The following is an 8,851-nucleotide window of genomic DNA, read 5'->3' on the forward strand; positions in this document are numbered from 1 at the left end:
GGTGACACGAGCAAAACAGAGTAAAGGAGCTCGAGCCGGAGAGGTTGGCAGAGTCCCACACGGGGCCTGGGAAACCATGGCAGGGGCACTGGAATTTATGGCAAGAGCAGTAGATTGCCATCAAAGAGTAAAGTAGGAGGGATGACGTGATTTAATAACATGGTGGCTTATTATTTCCCAGGTGCCTCACAAGCAGCCCAGACAACACTGTCCTCATCTCTGCTCCTGTCAGTAATACTGAGAGTCATCAGCTCCCCAACCCAGAACGGAGCCCTGTCCTAGACTTCTCCCTCTCAATCCAGACCCTGTCCATTCCCTTCCCAACCAGCTGCTCATACTCACACCCCGTGCCAGGTTCACACATTTAAAAGCAACTCGGCTAACGGCATTTCAGCTAGCATGTCTGCCCATCTCCAACTACCCTCCATCCGGCAGCCAAAGCCACGGCTAAGTATCACTCCATCGTAGCCACATTCTGTTTACCCAGTCGTCAGTGATGTGCTTTTGGGCTGCTTGCACGTTGTAGCTAATACGAATAGAAACAGAAAGGATGATGAGCTGAGGAACACAGGCAGCACCAGAAGCCTGAAAGGACAAGGACGTGGATTCTCCTTTAGAGAGAGGAATGAAGCCTCACTGATACCTTGATTTGGGCCCAGTGAGGCCCATGTTGAACTTCTAACATGCAGAATTGTGAGACAATGAATACGTGGTTTTTTTAGCCTCCGAGTTTGTAATAATTTGTTACAGCAGCAGTAGAAAACTGATACACTGAGTGTTGATAAAAAAGGTTGGGGAGGCCCTGCTAGGGACATCACTAAAAGATGATAGACCTGTGAAATGTCAAAATGTAAGAGACCGCCTTAAAAAGGACCTAAGAAAAGAGCCCAAGCAGAAGAAGAGCTGGGATTGAGTTCCAGAGAGAAGACATCCCTTGGCATGTTCCAAGTGCGAAAAGGAAACCTTAGTGGCTGAGGTGACACGAGCAAAACAGAGTAAAGGAGCTCGAGCCGGAGAGGTTGGCAGAGTCCCACACGGGGCCTGGGAAACCATGGCAGGGGCACTGGAATTTATGGCAAGAGCAGTAGATTGCCATCAAAGAGTAAAGTAGGAGGGATGACGTGATTTAATAACATGGTGGCTTATTATTTCCCAGGTGCCTCACAAGCAGCCCAGACAACACTGTCCTCATCTCTGCTCCTGTCAGTAATACTGAGAGTCATCAGCTCCCCAACCCAGAACGGAGCCCTGTCCTAGACTTCTCCCTCTCAATCCAGACCCTGTCCATTCCCTTCCCAACCAGCTGCTCATACTCACACCCCGTGCCAGGTTCACACATTTAAAAGCAACTCGGCTAACGGCATTTCAGCTAGCATGTCTGCCCATCTCCAACTACCCTCCATCCGGCAGCCAAAGCCACGGCTAAGTATCACTCCATCGTAGCCACATTCTGTTTACCCAGTCGTCAGTGATGTGCTTTTGGGCTGCTTGCACGTTGTAGCTAATACGAATAGCGCTGCTGTCAACATTCATGTAAACACATGAAATACATCCGTATGGGTGCTTTTGGGGCAGGATGTCGCTGGGTCATATAATAACTGTTTGACTTTACAAGAAACCACCAAAGTGAGCAGCTCACTGAGCCCTGCTTCTTGTATGAGACATTAAACTGCAACGTCGTGACTTTATTTGACATTCCCACCAGCAATGTAAGAGGACTCTAAATTTTCCGCATCCTCACTAACATTTGTCACGCTTTATTTTTCTTATTATGGTCATTCTAGTAGGTGTGAAGTAGAATCTCATTACAACTTTGATTTCTGTTTCCGTAATGACTAAGGATTTGAGCATTTTGGTATGTGCTCATTAGCCATTCATATTATCTCCTTTGGAGAGAACTAGCTGTTCAAATCCTTTGCCCAGTTGTGTTTTGTTTGGTATTTTAGATTGTTTTCTTTTTCCTTTTAGGTTTTGTCATAAGGTGCATGCGCTCACCAGAATGAGGCACAGAGAAAGTGAAAATCACCCCACAGTGGGGATAACTACACTGTAATCCCTTCTCCATTCTCCTCCAGGGATTTTGTGCATGCATGCAAATGTGCCAGGTACATGTGATGTTCAAGTCACCAGGTCTGAGACTTGAACCACAGTTGGCCCTATCGCAATCCAGCACCTTAACCTCACACCACCTACTGACCCTTTGTTCAGTTTTTAATTGACTTACTTATCCTTCTATTATTACATTATAAGCATTCTTTATATATTCTGGATACAAGTCTCTTATCAAATATATGACTTGCACGTATATTTTCTTCCAGTCAGTGAGTCATATATTCACTTTTTTGAAGATACCTTTTGAAACACAAAATTTTCCATTTCAATGAAGTCTAGTTTATCACTTTTGTCTTTTGTAACTTGAAGTTTTAGTGTCATATCTAAGAAATCATTGCCTAATCCAGATAACTCAGATCTATTCTGGTGTGTCCTTCCTGAAGCTTAATAGTTTGAGCCCTTATATCCAGGTCTATGATAAATCATGGGTTAATTTCTTTCTGTGATGTGAGGTAGGGTTTCATCCTCATGAACTCTGTATCATTTGTTAAGGGGATAAATAATACTTTAATGCAATAAAGAAGGAATCAATAATAGTACCATGCTGAGCCATTCTGGAGCCTGAGGCAAAAGAAAACAATCAGTAATATTATGCTTTGTAAATATAAGTTTCTTCTCATTTGGTCTTGAGGTCTTTCTCTAGAGAGTGGCTATAAATTCTAGCCTTCCCTTAGCAGAACTCCAGGGAAATGTTTGTAGATGTCAGTAATGTCAGTAATCTGCCATTCACAGGATCCTTTTTTTTTTTTTGAGCGAGAGAAACAGAGAGAGTAGGAAGGAGAAAAAGATAGTTGTTTTTGTGACCAGCAGATGGTGTAATGGTTATGTCACTGTATTCCCACATAGTCCACTATGGTTCAAGTCCTGGACCCAGCAGCTTCAAATTCACATTGGGCACATGTGCATGCATGCCCAAAATCCTGAGAGAAGAATGGAGGAGAAGGGATTGTGGCTTTTTCCTCCCCTGGAGGGGGGGGGTTTCTCACTTTCTGTCTCTATGTCTCTCCAGCGAGCGCATATGCCCTATAGCAAAAATCTCTCTACAAAAAAATAAATAAATAAAAGATAGGTTTTATTTGGTAGGGTCTCATTCTCCCACATACCTAGGACCACAGCAGGTGTAATCACTGAACCCAACCTATTCAGGATGTGCTGGGACCTGAACCTGGACCTTCCATATGGCCCCAGACATCATGCAATGGCACCCTTTCCTTGTATCACCATGACTGGGTCAGAATGCTTCCTCTGATGTCTAAGTGTGTGACCCATGACCACATGTCCCTTGTACAGGAACCTCACTTATATGGCTGATGTTTTTGTAGCTCTTGTGTGACTTCTAGCTAGTTTATTTCTACCAAGTTAGTCACTCTTAAGAGGACTGTTGACCAGAAAGAATTCAGGGTGTGTCAGTCAAGCGACACAGAGGGAGAAATGCAACAAAACACATGAAGTAACAGAAGGATTTTATTACTTGTAATTCCCAGAGCAAACAGAGCAGGACACCTTGCATGGCCAGTGGGAAGTAAGAAGCCCTCCAGGACACATGTGCTCAACTAGCAGGTGAGCATGTAGAAGACAGGAGAGAGTGAGTGAGAGGCCTGTGGGCTGAAGCCTTTACTGGGGTCCGGAGAGTTTTCACTGGTGGCACAAGTTCTGCTGCTGGCCCATGCTGTGACCGAGGGGTAGTCACTGTGGCCTATCTGCACAGTCCACTCGGCATGTCGGTGTCGTATCCAGCTTTTCTGTGGGAAGGTGGTCACAAGGAGGCAATCGTGTAAGGCAGATCAACAGACACCAAGTCCTGGTTTTTGTATGAGAAAGTTAAACTTACATTCAAAACGGATGCCAAGGCAGCACTAATTCTAAGAATTCTCTGCGTATTGATTCATCTTACACTTTTTTTTATTTTTTAGCCATGAATTTTTAAATGAATTATCTAAATTATTGCATCTAAATATTATTTATTCTGCCCCTGTTGTGGCAGCATGGGTGTTGAGGTACTGCTGTCCAATGTTGGAGATACTTGGGAAGTCCAGGTTCAAATCCCAGATCAACCAGAACATGCTAGAGGTGCCCATGAACATCCATGATCCCAGCTGGCTGGGAAGCCTGGCAGGAGGCTCACAGCATGGAGAGACCCTGATAAAGGTACCTTTTTCTTTCTCTTTCAATATATAATATATATATATATATATTTATAATGTATAATTTAACCTGATTATTGAGTGCTTAGAGCCCTTTTAAATTTTGCATCCAAGGCAAATGCCTCATTCACCTCACGCTAGCTGCAATCCTGCTAAATCCTTAGCTTAGTATATTATACCCTCACTCCTGCCTGTCCCTCCACCTACATCTCTATGTACCATGCTTCACCTCCTATTCATAATAATACACATTTGTTCATGTTTCCCTATACACACTACACTGTGTCTGGTCAATCATTTTGATCATATTCTTCACGTGGTTTGGAATATACTCCTTTTCATTATCTAACTCTTTTTAACCTAGAAGATCAAGTGTCCGCTTCTCCCAGAAAGCTTCCTTTGAATCTCTGGGTTGGATTTAGGTGTTCCTCATCCACACTCCCTGTTTACCTGCAGTGTAGCACACTATAAAATAAAATAATTCCGCTGCTTCCAGCTTTGTAAATAGTCCCTTATTAAATTGTCAGATTATCCAAATGTGAGTGAGGGTGTCATCTATTTCTGTCTCTGGGACCGTGACTGATACGAGTGCCTAGAGGAGATGTGACAAGAGCACTGAGGACAGAGGACGGAAGAACAGTCCCTTGGAAGTGTGAATGAATACTCATGGATGCCCAGTGGGAAAGGATGACACTAGAAAGAATCGAAGCCAAGGACCTTGTGGTTGTTTATAATTGTGCCCAGCAGGCGAGTGCGGGATCTGGGAATCCAGGTCAGGAGTGGATTTTGGGAAAGTTAACAGATTCGGAGAACAGGGAAGGGCTTTTTTATACCAGAGAAATGCCTAGGGGATGAAGTCCTTGAGTAGTCTTGGGAACGAAAGCAATGAAAGCTTAATGAACCTAACCATTCCAAACCAGCCACCACTTCCCGTGCCACACTGAGACCTCTACCCAAAGAAAGGGTCGGGGTGATGCAGTTCAAGTTCTAGAGGGAAAGGGAGACAGGCCTGTTTCCAAGGAGCTGAACTGTAAATTGGCAAATAAAAGAACAGCGCAGAACTCTGTTAAGTCACTGTTAAGATATGAAATGGTGGGAACCAGCAGTTAGCGTAATGGTTGTCGCTGGACTCCCACGTAGTCGACCGCGGTTCGCGTCCTGGACCCGGTGGCTTTAAACTCATGCCGGGCGCGTGTGCGTGCATGCCCAAGATCCCGAGAAGAGAATGGAGGAGAAGGGATTGCGGCGTGACCATCCTCCCTGGGGGGTGATTTCTCGCTTTCTGTCTCTATGTCTCTGTCTGTCTGTCTGGTGAGTGCATGTGCCCTATAGCAAAAATCTCTCCAAAAAAAAAAAAAAAAGATATGAAATGGTGGGCCAGTAAGTGGGTTAAGGGAATGGACTCCCACATGGGGTACTGTGGTTCAAGAACCAGACCAAGGGCTTGGAAATCATACTGGGTGTATGTATGTGTGTGCCCAAAATCCCAAAAGGAGAATGGAGGGGAAGGGATTGTGGTAAGACTATCCCCTAGGGGGATGAGTTCTCACTTTCCCTCTCACTGTCTCTCTTTGTCTCTGATGAGCACACAAGTCCTATGGCAAAAACCATATATATATATATATATATAATAACTTCCAAGCCTATATATATATATAATAACTTCCAAGCCTATATAAGTTGCCAACAACCTGACATAGGTGAGATTTATCTAGATGTTCCTTGTGTGGAAAATCTACCTTATATGGCTCTTTTTCTAACATGATGCCAGTCAAGTCATACTAATCACCCTCCTCCTTTCAATTCAATTTTCCTCAAAATTCCTTAGTAGTAGTATTTGGTTTTCCATGTTGTTTTCCTATAGGGAAAAGGAGAAAAGAAATTATGTGTGTGTGTGTGGATGAGACACAAAATCTCAGATCAACACGAAGTTGTACATGCCAGGCTCTGGTTAATTCCACTCACTCAGTAATCCATGTAACAGAAGACAAATATATATACACATGTATTTGGTACTCCATGTCAAATATTCATTTCATTTAAGTGTTTATTTGTTCACTTACTTTATAAACATTAATAGAAAATTTTTGGTGTACTGGGTTAAACTCTGGAATACAAAAATCAAAGATTAGACCCCATACCCCAGAGAAGCTCCTGGTCAGGACACTGTTGTAAACATACTATGGAATAGTATGGAAATAGCAAGGTGGAATACCATGATAAGTATATTCATGCTAAAAATTAATATTTTTGGCAATCTGTTATTATTTATCATTCTTTTGTAAGCATTGTTAGCATGAGTCAGTCTCCCCAAGTCCCGCAGATTCAAAGACTTTGAGGATCTAAACTCACAAAGTCAAGGTCAGACCTTTGGCTTGAGAAGTAGTCATGACCATCTGTAGTGCCTGGAGACCCTGGGCAGCCCCCTGCCCACCAGACCCTGGTCACAAGACACATTGGTACTTCTGCGGGCTCTGCTGCCTTCTAAAATCCTGAGTTGTGTGAACAGTCATTTTAACAGGTTTCCTTCATCCCATTCTTACTGACCAAACCTCAGGACTTTATCTTAATCTATGTTTTAATTACTCTTAATTTTCATATAGGAGGGGGTAGATAGACAGTAGGTAGTGGAAAAAAAGGGCTCAGGAAAAAAAAAAAATAGCGGGACCAGCAGTTGGTGTGATGGTTATGTCGCTGGACTCCCATGTAGTCGACTGTGGTTTGAGTCCCTGACTTAGTGGTTTAGACTCATACCAGGCATGTGTGCGTGCCCAAGATCCCGAGAGAGAAAGGAGGAGAAGGGATTATGGCGTGGCCATCCCCCCTGGGGGGTGATTTCTCACTTTCTGTCTCTCTGTCTCTCTCTGCTTTTCTGGCGAGCGCACGTGCCCTATAGCAAACACCTCTCCAAAAAAGAGAAAGAAAAAAAAAAAATAGCAGACCGAGAATGGAAAGTTATTGTGTATGATAGTACCTTTGACTTGCTTGACATATAATGTACTTATGGTTTGAGAACCCATATAACATGCCATAAATATGTGTGATGATTAAATGCAAATTTTAAAATTAATAAATAAAATTAAATTCAATTTTTAATTTTAACTGACAAAAAAGTATATATTATTGTTTTGAAATAAGCAGTAAAAAAGCATTATAGAAAGGCTAAACTGACTAAATTAATATGCATTACCTCACATGTTTATCGTTTTTTGTGGTGAGATCCTTAATCCGTTGTCAGTTTCATAGGCTGACATTGGCTCAGTATTCTTCTTGACTGATTCTGTCAGTCACTGTATCTGCTACCCCTGTCAGACTAGAGTAATCCACAAATTTGATAAGCAGATGTGACCCAAGTGACTGATAAAATGTTCAGTAGACAGGCTGAGGAGTTCTCCCGTCCCATCTCGGGAACTCTCCTGTTAAAACTCTGCTCTGTCCTTTTCTCTTTAAAGCGTAGAGCCCCGGACTGCAAGTCCTGTAACAGCTGTGGCTAACCTGTGCAAGACAGAGCAGTGCTCTCACTTCTGCCATCCACATTCTCTGCTCCTGTTAGTGTAGGCTAAGAACAAAGTCTCTCTCTTGCATTACGGCTCTTATTAAGACCAATTGAAGCACCCCATTTTTCATTCTGCTCTACCTAGTCACATGGCTCTATCTTGCTGGTTTTCTGTTGGACTCAAGCATAAGATAGTTGATTCCCATTCAGTTCTACCTTATCATGCTGAAACTATTGTTGCCTCAGCCTGAAACAATGGATAAGACACAACCTCACGTTACTCGATTTTACCTGACTTTGTAATGCCTTCCTGTACCTATTTTTGTGTCTGTATTTTAGCTCCAGCAATATAAACTGCTTCGGGATCCTCTCTGCATCTTCTAGATGGGGTATAAGCTACAATCTCTTCAACACAGTCTCAGACTAACACAAAGCTCTACGTCCCGGGCTCTCTCTATACCATGCATCCACTAGTCCGTGCAACAGAAGGCAAAGGGTATGCAAGACCCTGTGGGAAGAAGCTGGAATGTAGCTTGGTCTTCACACTTAAGAGGTTATGGAGGGCACATGCAATCTGAGGACACATCAGGAATCTTTCTGCCTCTCTAGCTGCAGCAGAGGTTACCCAGCACTTCCCAACATCCATTCTCTTCTCTCAGGAACCCATTGCAATGTTTAGTAGAGCTCATATGACCACCTGAAATGATGACATTCCGCAAGGAATGGTTGTGAGACAAAGTTCTGACCAATAAAATGCAGATCATTGTGCGTAACTTTCAGGAAGGTTTCTTAAAGCAGAAGAGGTGTGTAACCTTTGTCTTCATCACTTCTGCCTGCTAATGGCATGGAATGGGAATGTGATGGCTGCTCTTCCCGCAGCCATTTTGGAAACATGCAGTGAACCTGAGGTCTGAGGAGACAGACTGAAGCACAGTCTTGGAGTCACCACACCAGCCCTACAGCGCCTTCACAGCAACTGCTTTTATGCAAAGGGGGAAGTAAGCTTCTATTAATTTAAAACACCTTTCAGGAGTTGTTCTCTATGTTTAGCAAATATCTAAGCTTGTTTTTTATCTTTTTTTCCAGAGAGTTGTTTTGC

At 43.1% G+C, this 8,851-nt stretch overlaps 1 long non-coding RNA gene across 1 annotated transcript in view; it reads right to left on the reverse strand.

Moving 5' to 3' along the window:
- Window positions 1–3,718: 3,718 nt before the first annotated feature.
- Window positions 3,719–8,851, reverse strand: part of LOC102475595 (uncharacterized) — a 7,511-nt gene continuing 2,378 nt past the window's right edge. The window contains exons 2-3 of the long non-coding RNA XR_334025.1: window positions 5,996–6,114; window positions 3,719–3,854 (exon numbers count right to left, since the gene is read on the reverse strand). This is a non-coding gene — a long non-coding RNA (uncharacterized LOC102475595). The remainder of the gene's footprint in view (window positions 3,855–5,995; window positions 6,115–8,851) is intronic.

Source organism: Tupaia chinensis, unplaced genomic scaffold (assembly GCF_000334495.1).
Source record: "Tupaia chinensis unplaced genomic scaffold, TupChi_1.0 Scaffold000138_1, whole genome shotgun sequence".
In the NCBI taxonomy this organism is placed as follows: Eukaryota; Metazoa; Chordata; class Mammalia; order Scandentia; family Tupaiidae; genus Tupaia; species Tupaia belangeri.